Source organism: Ursus arctos, unplaced genomic scaffold (assembly GCF_023065955.2).
Source record: "Ursus arctos isolate Adak ecotype North America unplaced genomic scaffold, UrsArc2.0 scaffold_11, whole genome shotgun sequence".
In the NCBI taxonomy this organism is placed as follows: domain Eukaryota; kingdom Metazoa; phylum Chordata; class Mammalia; order Carnivora; family Ursidae; genus Ursus; species Ursus arctos.
The window spans coordinates 11,314,633-11,329,496 of record NW_026622775.1 but is presented as its reverse complement, the minus strand read 5'-3'; the positions used below and the strand labels follow the sequence as shown (position 1 = coordinate 11,329,496).

Here is a 14,864-nt window from a genome sequence, read left to right as displayed (position 1 = left end):
TTTCCAGCAGGCTTCTCATTTCAAACTGAGGAAGCTGAGGCACTCAGGCTACAACACACCCATAGCTAGAAAGTGGTGAAATGGTTTGCAAACTCATCTTCTTCCAGAGTGCATCCAATCAACCATGACACTATCACCCATCTCTTCAGATCTACCTCCAGCATCCATCTCTAACTGGATCACTTTTCTGCATCTTCACAGCTGTTACCCAACATTGGGTCCTGTTACTCAGATGTCCAAAAGATATTCAAACCTTACATACTATTTTTTCTCTTTTGATCTTCTTTCAGTGATAAAACCTACCATATGCCAAGCACGGTTATAAACAATGGTAATGCATAATCTCCTTCATATCACCTTCTAGAACAAGTAATGAGACAGGTATTATAATTTTCACTTTACTAGTGGGGAAATTAAGACACAGAGAATTTTAAAAACTTGCCAATGGCTGGTAAGTGACAAAGATGGAAGCACCCTTTTCTGTCTCCAGCATCCACATTTTCACAATCACTGCACTACACACCTCCCTTCTCCCAGTCTCCCCTGCCACAGGAATGCACTTCTAGCCACGTGACAGGAAGGCCAACTCCCTGGGACTTATCCCTGACTTCTACCCTTGTGCCACCACAATTATTCCCAACATGCAATTAATAAGTGTGTCCTTTCAGCACTACCTTCACCGTATAGCTCCCACCTGATTACTTCTCTCCCTCTTCACTGTCATTGTCCTCCTACATTCCGCCATTTTCAAGCTCCTGAGGCACATCAGTAGCACGTTCCACATTTCCTAAAGTCCATGCTCTTTATATCAGCCGGGGTGGTGGTCATTTTAAAACCAAATAAGGCCATGTCACTACAGGCCTCCTGAAATCAGAATAAAATCCAAACTCCTCTCCAGGGCCGACCCTCCCCCACAGAAGCTCACGCCAGGCTCCCCCGCATGCACTATGCTCTAGTCACACTGGTCTTCCTTCTCTCCCTGGATGATACAAAGCTCATTCCATTGGAGTATCTCTTAGCCTGGATATCCAGATTGGAGGCTCTGCCGATCTTAGTCCCAGCTCCAGGGCTACAGCAGAGTTTTGCTTTGGTCACCATCACCAGTGTGCCACTCCTTCTTGGGCACACGTGTCATGCTTTATCTTATAACCTGTTTTGTTTTCTGCATTGTTCCTATTACATCTGAAATCACCACATGCATTTATTTGGGAGTTAAGTTCCAGTCACAGGAACGCTAACCTGCTATCAACCATCAACTGGGCTCCTGCAGTAGAGGAAGAAAAACAGAGGAGAAACATGAAATGCTGAGACTTGGTAGTTCTTTTTTTAAAAAAATATTTTATTTATTTATTTGTGACACAGAGAGAGAGATAGAGAGAGAGCCCACAAGCAGGGGGAGTGGCAGGCAGAGGGAGAAGCCAGTTCCCCACCAGGAAAGGAGCCCAGTGAGGGATTCGATCCCAGAACTCTGGGAGCATGACCGGAGCCGAAGGCAGATGCTTAACTGACTGAGCCCCCCAGGTGTCCCGAGACATGGTATTTCTTGAAGGGCTTGCATAAGCCTTTCTCTATAGTATCAGTGAGATTTTCTTAAATCTAATGTATAAGAACCTTTATATATTTCTCTGGAAGCATAAACATTAGAGCTTCATTTACTAACTAGGAAACATACCACTTTATTTATGGTATGTACATATAAAAGAAATACTGACAACAGAGACTTGAATTTAAAAGAAAAGTGATTCCTTCCTTTGGTTGTAAGAATGAAAAAAAAATGCTAGGAAAAACTAGCAAATACTATTATTCCCAATTAATACATACTTTTTTCTCTGTGAAGCAATATTAATAAGTAAAAGAAAGAAAAATCCCAATAGAAAAATAGACAATTAGCAATTCTAAAACTAAAATAAGACAATATAAAGTTTAGTTCTGATAAAAATGGGACACAAAGAGATTTATAAATAAGGAAGATGAGCCAAAGCAGAGAGGAAAGAAAAATTATTAGAAATAAAACACTTGAGTGAAAGAAGATTGCTAATGAGAAGTAGAATTTCACAGGTGTTTTCAAATTGGGATAACTGACAGTAGAGATTCTAAGATGAAAACACCAGCTAAAATGAAAAAATTAAAGAAGGTAGGGCAAGAGAGAGATAAACTGAAATGGACAGACATCCTAAAAGGTCAGAAACACGTGAAAATGTTAAAATCGAAAACAAACAGGGACCGATCTTAAAAATTCTCTGAACAAAGCTTAATTTAGCATATTTTGCAAGACTAATTTAGCCTGGGTCATTTCTTCTTTATGCCTCTGCAAATCACAAGCAAAACTTGAACCATTTCCCAAGGTGATATGACATAACCATTGACCAATTCCCTATCATTCAAGAAATTCTAATATTCTATCCAATCACCGTGAAGAATGAACAGTCACTGCTTTCTCACTATGTAAGCTGCTTTACAATACACCCCTGAGCCTCATTTGATGTTTGGTTTGAACGTTCCCAATTCACAAACTGTCTTTTTTGGTGTGTGCACAATAAATGTTTGCTAATTGCTACTTCGCTGATTCACTATTTTACTTTGGTATTTCTGAACTTCTGACAGAAACATTTCATTATGTGCCTCACTTAAACCAACTGTACGTCTAGCTCTTTTGCTACAGTCTTTGTTTCAAAGTCTATTTTGTGTGATATGAGTATTGCTACCACAGTTTTCTTTTTGTTTCCGTTTATATAGAATATCTCTCTCAATTTCTTTCAGTCTTAGATCTGAAGTGAGCCTCTTATAGGCAGTACATAGGTGGGTATCGTGTTTTCTTTCTTTTTTAATCCATTCAGCCACCCTATGTCTTTTGATTGGAGCAGCCCATTTACATTTAAAGTAATTATTTGGGCGCCTGGGTGGTGCAATCGGTTAAGTGTCCAACTTTTGGTTTCAGCTCAGGTCGTGATCTCAAGGTCATGAGATCAAGCCCCGAGTTAAACTCCATACTCAGCACAGTCTACTTATGACTCTCTCACCCCCTCTCTCTGCCCCTCCCTGCAATGCTTGTGCACCCTCTCTCTCTGTCTCTCAAATAAATAAATCTTTTAAAAAATAATCATTAATAAGCATATACTTATTGCCATTTTATTAATAGTTTTCTGGTTTTGTAGTTCTTCTCTGCTCCTTTCTTCTCCTTTCTTCTGCTCTCTTCCCTTGCGGTCAGACTGTTTTCTTTAGGGTTATGTTCAAGTTTCTTTATCTTCCTTTTGCTGTGTATCTATTGCAGTCACCATGAGGTTCATACATATCAACCTACTTTTACAGCAGTCTGTTCTAGCTGATGGTCGCACGAGTTTGAACACACTCTAAAAGCACTACATTTTTACAGCTCGCCCACCTCTTATGTTTTTGACATTACATTTTATATCCTTTATCTACTTGTAGCTATAGCTGACTTTACTATTTTTGTCTTTTAACCTTTATACTAGTTTTTAAGTGTATGACCCGCTGCCTCTACCATATATTTGTCTTTCTAGGAAGATTTTTTTTTTTTTTAATGTATTTTCTTATTTCTAGTCATGGCCTTTTTATTCCACTTAAAGACCCTTAAACATTTCTTCTAAGGTCAGGTTAGTGATGATGAACTCTTTTAGTTTTTGCTTGTCTGGAGAACTCTATCTCTCCTTTCAATTCTGAATGATAACCTCCCTGGATAGAGTATTCCTGGTTGTAAGTTTTTTCCCATTCAGCACTTTAAATATATCTGCCACTTTCTTCTGGCCTGCAAAGTTTCTGCTAAGATATCAACAAATAGTTTTATGAGGTTTCCCTTACACGTGTCAATTTGTTTTTGTCTTGCTGCCTTTAAGATTCTCTTTATTTTTAACTTTTGCCATTTTAATTATAATATCTCTCAGTGTAGATTTCTTTGGACTTATCTTTTTTGTGACTCTCTGTGCTTCCTGGACCTGAATGTCTGTTTCCTTCCCCACGTAAGGGAAATTTTCAGCCATTATTTCTTCAAGTAAGTTTTCTGCCCCTTTCTCTCTCCTCACTTTCTGGGACTACTATGAGACAAATGCTATTATGCTTGAAATTGTCCCAGAATTCCTTTAAACTATTCTCATTTTTAAATTTTTTTTTCCTTTTTCTTATTCTGATTGGCTGATTTCTGTCTTCCAGGTCATTCATCCATTTTTCTGTATCATCTAATCTGCTCGATTCTCTCTAGTGTAATTTTCATTTCAGTTACTGGATTGTTCAGCTCTGAGTAGTTTTTTCTTATATTTTCTAACTCTGTGTTGAAGTTCTCACTGCGTTCCTCCACTCTACTCCCAAGTTTGGTGAGCATCTTAACGACCATTACTTTGAACTCTTTATCAGGTAAATCACTTAGTTCCATTCATTGGTATATTTTTTCTGCAGTTTTACATTATATCTTGTTCCTTTGGAACATATTCCTCTGCCTTTTCATCTTGTGTGATTTTCTGTATTTGCTTCTATGGATTAGGCAAAACAGCTACCCCTCTCAAAATAAGTGAGTCTTGAAGGAGTGGCCTTGTGTGGAAGTGTCCCCTGTGCAGACTGTGTGTGGCTGGTGGCAGGCTAGCCATAGCTGGAATGGGCACAGGCTGGGGGTATACTGGGGCACACTGTGTCAGGGCCCACTTGACAGGATGGTCAGAGCCAGAGGAGATATAGAATGGGGGTCCTGAGGTGCACCTGACAGAGCCACCACAGTGACGCAGCTGGAACTGGAGCAACATAGGCCAGGGGTCCCAAGGGTGGGACAACTCGAGCTGGAGCAGGTGAGGGCTGGGGGTCCTGAGACCATCTTGGGGAGATGGCCAGAGGTGGTGTGAGCAAGGGGACTGAGTGTGCTGGGGTGGCCATACCAGGGAGGCAAGAGCACCTGGACTCTGATCCTGCCAGTATTATTAAAATGGAGCGAGAACACAAAAAATTGGTGCTTGCTGGCAACTCCATCTATGGAGAGAGTTCCACAAGTTTCTTATTCACTTGGTGGATATTCTAGGGATAGCCAATGAATTTCCTTCACTTATAATCTAGTTGTACTTTCAAATACTGTTTTTTACTGTGCCCAAGGGCAGGTGAGTGTGCACACATTCTTTTTGTTTTCTTTCCTTTTTTTTTTTTAAGATTTATTTATTTACTTGAGAGAAAGAGAGATAATGGGGGGGGGCAGAGGGAGAGAAAGTCTTAATCAGACTGCACACTGAGCGTGAAGCCACAGCCACTTGGGGTTTGATCTCACAACCCTGAGACCACGACCAAGAGTCAGACACTCAATCAACTGCACTACCCAGATGGTCCTATTTTTTTTTTATTCAGAATAGAGTTCATTTTTTCTTTCTTTCTTACTTTCCTTCCTTCCTTCCCTTTCTTTCCTTCTCTTCTTCCCTTCTTTCCTTCCTTCTTTTTTTCTTTCTTAGTTTATTTATTTTAATTTTACTATAGTTAACATACAGTCTTATATCAGTTTCCGGTGTACAATATATTGATTGAACAACCATACATCACCCTGTGCTCATCACACAAGTGCTCATTAATCCCCATCACCTATTTAACCCATCCCTCCACCTACCTCCCCTCTGGTAACTATCTGTGTGTTCTCTGTAGTTAAGAGTCTATTTCTTCATTTCTCTCTTTCTCTCTCTCTCTCTTTTTCCTTTGCTCATTTGTTTCTTAAATTCCACAAATGAGTGAAATCATATAGTGTTTGTCTTTCTTTGACTTATTTCACTTAGCATTATATTTTCTAGCTCCATCCGTGTTGCTGCAAATGGCAAGGTTTCATTTTTTTTATGGCTGAGTAATATTCCACCATATATATATGAACCACATTTTCTTTATCGATTCATCAATCGATGGACATTTGGTTGCATCCATATCTTGGCTATTGTAAACAATGTTGCAATAAACATAGGGGTGCCTTTTTCCCTCTGAATTAGTGTTTTTGTATTCTTTGGGTAAATACCCAGTAGTGCAATTACCGGACCTTAGGGTGGTTCTATTTTTAACTTTTTGAGGACCCTTTATATCATTTTCCACAATGGATGCACTTCTTTGCATTCCCGCCAGCAATGCAACAGGTGTCCTTTTTCTCCACATCCTCACCAATACCTACTGCTCTTTGGGCTTTTGATTTTAGCCATTCTGACTAATGTGAGGTGATATCTCACCATAGTGAATACATATTCTTTTCAAGTACACATGGAACATTCTTTACCATACATCACTGTTAGGCCACAAAACATGCCTCAATAAATTCAAGAAACTGAAATCATATCAAGCATCTTTTCCAGACAACAGTGTGAAAATAGAAATCAACTACAAGAAGAAAAGTGAGAAAAACACAAATATGTGGAGGTTAAACAACATGCTACTAAACCACCAATGGGTCAACAAAGAAATCAAAGAGGAAATTAAAAAATGCCTAACAATCTTGAGACAGAGGAAAATGGAAACACAACTTTCCAAAATCAATGTTACACAGCAAAAGCAGTTCTAAGAAGGAAGTTCGTATCAATATAGGCCTACCTCAAGAAAAAGAAAAATCCCAAGTAAACAGTCCAACTTTTCACCTGAAGGAAAACCCCATAAAAGAAGAGCAAACAAAGCCCAAAGTTAGTAGAAGAAATGAAATAATATCAGAGTAGAAATAAATGAAATTGAATCAAAAAACAAAAAAAAAAAGAAAAGATCAAAGACACTAAGAGCTGATTCACAGAAAAGATAAACAAAATTGATTAACCTCTAGCCAGTCTCATTAAAAAAAAAAATGAGGGCCCAAATAAATAAAATCAGCAATGACAGAGAAGTTGCAACTGACATCACAGAAATACAAAGGATCATGAGAGATTACTACAAACAATTATAGACCAACAAATTGGAAAACCAAGAAGAAATAGATAAATTCTTAGAAACACACTCTGTGGGCACCTGGGTGGCTCTGTTGTTAAGCATCTGCCTTCAACTCAGGCCATGATCCTGACCCAACAGGGTCCTGGGATCGAGCCCCGCATCTGGCTCCCTGCTCAGCGGGAAGCCTGCTTCTCCCTCTCCCACTCCCCTTGCTGATGTTCCCTCTCTCGCTGTGTCTCTCTCTGTCAAATAAATAAATAAAATCTTAAAAAAAAAAAAAAGAAAAAGAAACACACTCTGTCCAAGACTGAATCATGAAGAAAGAGAAAATTTAATAGACCAATTACAAGTAAAAAAATTAAATCAGTAATTTAAAAATTCCCAACATACCAAAGTACAGGACCTGACAGCTTCCCTGGTAAATTCTACTGAATATTTAGAGTCAGTATCTATCGTCAAATTATTTCAAAAAATTGAAGAGGAAGGAAAGCTTCCAAACTCGTTTTAGAAGGCTGGTGTTATCCTGATAGTAAAACCTGACAAAGACACCAGAAAAAAAAAATTACAAGCCATTATCCCTAATGAACATAAATGCAAACATCCTCAACAAAATATTAGCATACCAAATTCAACCATACATTAAAAATAACATACCACGATCAAGGGAGAATTATTCCAGGGATGCAAGCACGGTGCAACATCCACAAATCAATCAACATGATATGCCACATGCATAAAACAAAGGATAAAAATCACAGGATCATCTCAATAGATGCTGAAAAAGCATCTGACAAAATCAACATCCATTTATGATAAAAAAAAAATCACAAAGTGGATATAGAAGAAACATACTCAACTTAATAAAGGCCATATACAAAAAACCCACAGTTAACATCATACTCAATGGTGAAAAGCTGAAAGTGTTTCCTCTAATATCAAAAACAAGACAAGACAAGGATGTCCACTGTTGCCACTTCTATTTAACGCAGTACTGTAAGTCCTAACCACAACAATCAGACAAGAAGTATAAATAAAAAGCATCTGATTAAAAAGGAAGAAGTAAAACTGTCACTAATTGCTGGTGACACGATATTACATAGAAAAAACCCTAAGGACTCCACCGAAGGGCTACTAGAACTAGTAAATGAAGACAGTAAAGTCACAGGATGCAAAACTAACATAAGGAAATCAGTTGTGTTTCTGTACAGTAGTAACAAACTAGCAGGAAGAGAAATTAAGACAACAATCACATTTACATTTTCATCAAAATGACTAAAATACCTAAGAATAAATTTAACCAAGAAGGTGAAAGACTTGTACTCTGAATACAATAAGATCCTGATGGAAGCAACTGAAAATGACACAGATAAATGGAAAGATAGACCATGCTTATGGGTTGTATGGATTAATATTGTTAAAATGTCCATACTACCTAAAGCAACCTACAGATTCAAAGCAACGCTTATCAATATACCAATGGCATTTTTCACAGAACTAGAATTCTAAAGAATTCTAAAATTTGTACGGAACCACTTAAGACCCCAAATAGTCAAAGAAATCATGAGAAAGAACAAAAAACCTGGAGGTATCACACATCCTGACTTTAAACTATACTACAAAGCTATTGTAATCAAAAGAACATGGCAGTGGCACAAAAGCAGACACATGGATCTATGAAACAAAATAGCCCAGAATTAAACCCACACATATGTGGTCAATTAAACTACGACAAAGGAGGCAAGAATATACAATGGGGAAAGACAGTTTCTTAAATAAATGATGTTGGGGAACCTGGACAGCTACATGCAAAAGAATGAAACTGGACCACCATCTTATACTATAAACAAAAATAAATTCAAAATGATTTAAAGACTTGAATGTAAGACGTAAAGCCACAAAATTCCTAGAAGCAAACATAGGCAGTATGATACTGGGCTTAGCAATATTTTCTTGAATCAGTCTCCTTAGGTAAGGGCAACAAAAGTTAAAATAAACAAATGGGATTATACACACACAAAAAAACCTTTTGCACAGCCAGAGAAACCATCAACAAAATGAAAAGGCAACGTACTGAATGAGAGAAGATACTTGTAAATGATATACCTAATAGGGTAAATACCCAAACTATATACTGAACTCATACAAGTCAACACCAAAAAACAAACAACCCAATTAAAAACAGGGCATAAGACTTGAATAGACTTTTTTCCAAAGAAGACAAATGGATGGCCAACAGACCCATGAAAGATGTTCATCTTCAATAACCAGCAAAATGCAAACCAAAACCTAATTAAATACTACCTCACACTGGTCAAAATTAGATAGTATCAAAAGACAAAAAAATAACAAGTGTAGAGAAAAAGGAACTCTCGTGCACTCTTGGTGGGAATAAAAATTGGTGCTACCACTATGGAAAACAGTATGGAGGTTCCCCAAAAAATTAAAAATACAGCTTCCCTATGATCCAGCAATTCCACTTCTGATTATTGATTGATTCAAAGAAAACAAAAGCACTAATTCAAAAACATATACACCATTATCTCATCACAGCATTATTTACAATAACAAGATATGGGAGCAACGTAAGTGTCCATCAACAGATGAATGGATAAAGAAGAATGATTAATATAATATAATATAATATAATATAATATACACATACCTATATACACAATAGAATACTGCTTAGCCATAAAAAGAATGAAATCTTATAATTTTGACCACATGGATGGACCTACAGCATATTTTGCTAAGTGAAATAAGTCAGAAATACTGTATTATTTCACTTATATGTACAATCTAAAAAATAAAACAAAGGAAAATAGAAACAGACTTATAGATACAGGAAATAAACTGTGAGTTACCAGAGGAGGGAGGAGGTTGAGGGTAGGTGAAATAGGTGAGGGGCACTAAGAGGTACAAACGTCCAGTGATAAAATAAATCAATCATGGGGACATAATGTATAGCACAAGAAATAGAGTAAGTAATATTTGAATAACTTTGTATGGTGACAGATGGTAACTAGACTTATCATGGGGGTCATTTCACAACATAAAAATATCAAATCACTATGATATATACCTGAAACTAGTAGGATACTGTATGCCAATTATACTTCAAAAAAAGAAAGAACAAGGTTTTTTTCCCCCATTATGATGCTGTATATACAATGAATTTTGTTAGTGCGTGTGTTTTTAAATTTAGGCTCAAACCAAAATCATCTTTTATTGTTTTTATTAGGAGGTAACGTTTTGGTAATAAAAATAAGGTTCCTCATCCTGACTTATTGTTTGAGAAATGCATATTTACACAGATTCCTCTTACGAAACTTTGAGGAGTCAAACATTTCCTATGGCACAATTTGGTATTAGACCATGATGGTGTCATATGTTCCTTATGATTTATCTTAGAGTCACTGTCTTATAACATTTCATTTTTTTATGTGTTTAAAAAAGAATAATAATTACATGAAAATAGTTAAAAGTTTTTGAAATATCTTGTTCTGTTATCATTTAAAATCTCTTTTAAGTCTTCATGCCTTCTGGAAAATTCAGGCATATTTCTAACAAGTCAGATATGTGGGTGCTTCTTAGAGTAGACTATTAGAATCTTAGGTTTTACTTATTAATAAAGTCCCATGTCAACAGTATATATTAACTGCCTACCATATCCCAGGCACTTTTCCATGTGTTACGAGAAAGTTTTTAAAAAGCTGGGGGGGGGGGGTCATAGCTCCAGGTCCTACCATTATTGTGACATTATGTTCCAGTATTCTTCTGAAGTAAACTAATGATCTTAAATTAAATGACTTCTAAGAACTTTCTGGATCCAAAGTCTTGTGATAGTCATCTGCAAAATTATTAGTGAAGAATACTGCAGTGGATTAAAGACAGCCACAGATTCTTTGCTATTTTACTTCCCCCATCAAGATGTAGTGCTTATTTCCCCTATCCTTAAGTCAGGGTTGGCCCTGTAACTGCTTAGCCTACTGGAGTTGGAGAAAGGGAACCTGTGCCAGTTCCAGTCTAAGGCTTAGAAACTCCTGGCAGTTTCCGTGTTTGTGGTTGTTGATTACCCTGAGTTTCCATGTAAGAAACATGGCTACCCTGTTAGGAATGACATAAAGACACCAGGTGGAGAGAAGAGGTTTTGGGCTACTTGGGGAAAGAGGGAAGCATGGCCATCATAGTCTGCCAACTGACCTCAGATGCTTCCAGCCCCACTGCCATCTGATTATAATGCTGTAAGAACCCAAATGAGAACAGGAGAACTGGCCAACTGAGCCCATTCAAGCCATAGAACCATGAGAGAGATCAAAAGCTAACAGCTTTTAATTTAAGCTTTTAATTTAATTTTTTAAAAGATTTTATTTATTTGACAGAGAGAGAGCACAGCAGGGGGAGTGGCAGGCAGAGAGAGAGGGAGAAGCAGGCTCCCCGATGAGCAAGGAGCCCGATGGGGGGGAGGGGGGGCTTGATGCTGGGCTCCATGTGGGGCTCGATCCTAGGATCCTGGGATCATGACCTGAGCCAAATGCAGGTGCTTAACCAACTGAGCCACCCACAAGCCCTTTATTTTAAGATACTAAATTCCAGGATCATTTGTTATATAGCAATATATAACTGAAATAGATATTTTATCTTTGCATTACAGTAAGTATAATTACATTATTTATCCTATAAAGTACATATTTCAGACTATACATAATAAAGTACCTAAACATACATACATATACAGTCAGTTCTGCTATAATCTGACATAGGCAGTGCTAGAAAAAGCACCAGATTATGCAAAATCTTGCTGTATAAACAACAAAGCCCATGAAAAACAGAGTTAGGTGTATATAACTCAGAAACTTTGCTAGTAGCACATAAAAATTAAAGCTAAGAACCTAATTAATGTGTCAGCACAGTTTTGCACATACTAAAAAATTGAAAAATACATGAATATTACAATAAATATGGCACTTTACCTTGAAAAATACCTTAAGTTTACTACTCATGGAATGGGTGTCAGAAGAGTTGTAGCTGTGAGTTATTGTGAGTTGGCCTTCAGCACCAAAGAGCAGCCGAAGCACAGCTTGACTGCAAGAAAGTTAGAAAGTTAGAAAGTTAGAAAGCCAAACATTTCCTTAACTATATATATATATATATATATATATATATATATATATATATATCACACTAAAGTTACAATTTCTTCAAACCGACATCAACCATTGGATATTTCAATTTTAGCTCATAATACACTTTGCATGATATATGGTCCGGAAAAAAAAATAAAATGTATCCCTACTACCATTAAAACTAATTTTCTATTTTACCAAAATTACTCAAATATTATTGGCTATAATTTTCAGAAATAATATTTTCACAAAAAATTAGCTAAAAGGAAATGCCATATTATAAATCAACAAATTAATAACAAATGTCACAAAAATGCAAGTGTTCTTCTAAGAATTTTAATTTTTTGATATCCCTTCATTTTAAAGATGTTAAAGAAAAATTTTTTTTTCTTTAAAGATTTTATTTATTTATTTGACAGAAATAGAGACAGCCAGTGAGAGAGGGAACACAAGCAGGGGGAGTGCGAGAGGAAGAAGCAGGCTCCCAGCGGAGGAGCCCGATGTGGGACTCGATCCTGGAACGCCAGGATCACGCCCTGAGCCTAAGGCAGACGCTTAACGACTGCGCTACCCAGGCGCCCCAGAGAAAATTTTTAAATGGTAAGAGCCATTTAGAATCAATATTTTACATATTTGAGGAGATAATCTCCTTTTTTTCCCATGAAATGAATTAAAAAAACAATTAGCATATCATAGGCAAGGTAGATATTGTGGTAACTGGGAGGAGGGGGAAAAGAGATAAGCTCTATTAGAGGAAGCCTCTTAATATTTATAGTCATGTTTTTACTAGTTTATATTTTATTAGTGAAATCCAGGAAAGAAAAAAAGTGTGCATTCTATGTAAGCTTTCGAAAAATTTTCTTAAACAGCATTTTGGTCTATGTCTTTTTAAGGACAAAGTATGACTACCCAAGTGTTTGAGACTGGCTTCACTTGTGTCTCAACACTTGAGTATTAGGAGTTTAAGGCATTTCTGCTGTTTTAAAGTTTTGTTTTCCAAATCCTTCCTTATTACATTGTTGCTATATTATAAATGTTCATAAAAAGAGAAGTAAACCTTCAGTCCTAACTAAATTTGAAATTCAAATGGCCTGAGTAACTAACTGAAGAAAATAACATGCTTTGTGTCAAGTAGGAATCCCTAAAATCTGTCACACAATTCTAGTCTGGAGCAAGGGAGGGTCCTAGTTTGTTTAACACACTCATCAAAGAAACAATTACAAATTTTTTACAGAGATCTTAGACAATTACAAGGGGGAGGGTGGTGATTATTTTCAATGTTGGACTGTTTCAAAGAGAAAATTAGAAACAACTTAGAAAGTATTTCTCTTTAAGTTTTGTTTTACTTGATGTAATTTAATTGAAATGATTTCAAGAGAACAAAACTAAGTCTCTTGGTCAACTCTGAAACTAACTCCGTAAATTAAATTTAACAAATAGCTGCTTAGTTTCCTTTAAAAGTTAATATATTTACAAGTGGGTTATTATTATTGGATAGGCCAAATAACGGTACACACTTACATAAAGTTAATTTTGTGCTGAAGTCAGGACTTCAGAAAACTTTAAGACAGGCATAAAAAAGCAGAAAACCGCAGCATAAACTCCCAACTGTTTAGGCTCTTCGGAAAGAGGCTGCACCAGAAACGGCCGAATTGGTAGTGGCCCCATAACTTTGTGTTATATAATACGTTACTAAAATTAGCCATACAATGTCTATGAACCTGGTGAACTCAGTGCAACAGCGTGTAAGAAGCAAAACCCATCACCAAGGGACTGGCTATGGTACGATTCCTAGAAGACAGATGCTAATTAAATTGGTAAGATGACGCTCAAGCGTCACAGCGATCCTGTAATGTGCCTTAAAGACTATTTTAAGGGTTTCTAATTAGCTAGAAAGTTAATAAATACACATACGCAAACAACCACAACATATAAAAACTTTTAGAATAATGTTTTCAACCCAAAATACTCCAGGGCAAGTAACACCTCTTGGTCTAAATAAAGCAGGAGAGAAAATATGGCTATTAAAATGAGTGTCAGTTTCAACCACATCATTTCAAACCGCGAGAAACTTGTCTCGATCGAGAGTGCCACCTCTGGAGTCCGCATTCCGAGTCGCTGGGGTCGCGTTTCTGGGCGAGGACGGGCCCCGTCCGTCATCCAGGGCGATTACCTCGGGCTGCAGCAGTCCGCGGGATCCTCCTTCCCGGGGTGCTCGGCCTCAGCGACTCCCCGGGGCAGCCCCGCGGTCCGGGCGGCGTTTGCAGGGGACTCGGTGCGGGGAATCGGGCGGGGGCGACGCGGTCGGCCCTTCCCTCGCCCGCCCTGGGACCCCGCGGACGTCGCGGTTGCGCTACTCGGATTGGTCCGGGGCGCGGCCGGCGCCTGGCGGGGAGGAGCTGCCGGGAGAGCGCGGCGGGCGCGCCGGGGATTCGTGCGCTCGCTCCAACGCGCACCGCGTCCCCCGGACCCGCCCTCGCCGCAGCCGCTGCCCTCGCGCTGCTTCCCGGCTCTAGCCGCTGCCCTCGCGCTGCTTCCCGTGCTTGCCCTCTCCGGGCAGGAGTGAGGACCAGGGCTGGAGGCGCTTCCGTCTGCCAGGCTCGCGCCCGGGTCTGCCCTGAGGATCCGCCAACCCCGGCTCGGCGTGGTGACCCCAGGCGTCCCGCCCCGGCCGGCGCGTTCCCAGGGCCGCTGCTGGCGGAGGGTGGAGGCCGGCAAGGATGAGACTGGTCTCGCCGCCAGGGAGCGTGTGTGTTTCTGAAGTGGCGCGAGATGGGTGTCCCAAGCACTGCAAAGTCGAGTTAAGTCCTACCCAAGGGCATTCACTTTCCATTCCTAGGACAGTGTGTGGGAAGAGGCACAGTTACT

General features: G+C 38.7%; 1 long non-coding RNA gene across 3 annotated transcripts in view; it reads right to left on the bottom strand.

Moving 5' to 3' along the window:
- LOC130543334 (uncharacterized) overlaps positions 1-14,337 on the bottom strand; it is a 169,203-nt gene extending 154,866 nt beyond the window's left edge. For 2 of the 3 annotated variants that reach the window (XR_008958604.1, XR_008958606.1), the window contains exons 1-2: positions 14,170-14,325; positions 11,844-11,955 (exon numbers count right to left, since the gene is read on the bottom strand). This is a non-coding gene — a long non-coding RNA (uncharacterized LOC130543334). Of the gene's footprint in view, positions 1-11,843; positions 11,956-14,169 lie in introns of all 3 variants that reach the window. The other variant, XR_008958605.1, reaches the window with a different exon arrangement.
- Between the last annotated feature and the right edge of the window lie 527 nt (positions 14,338-14,864).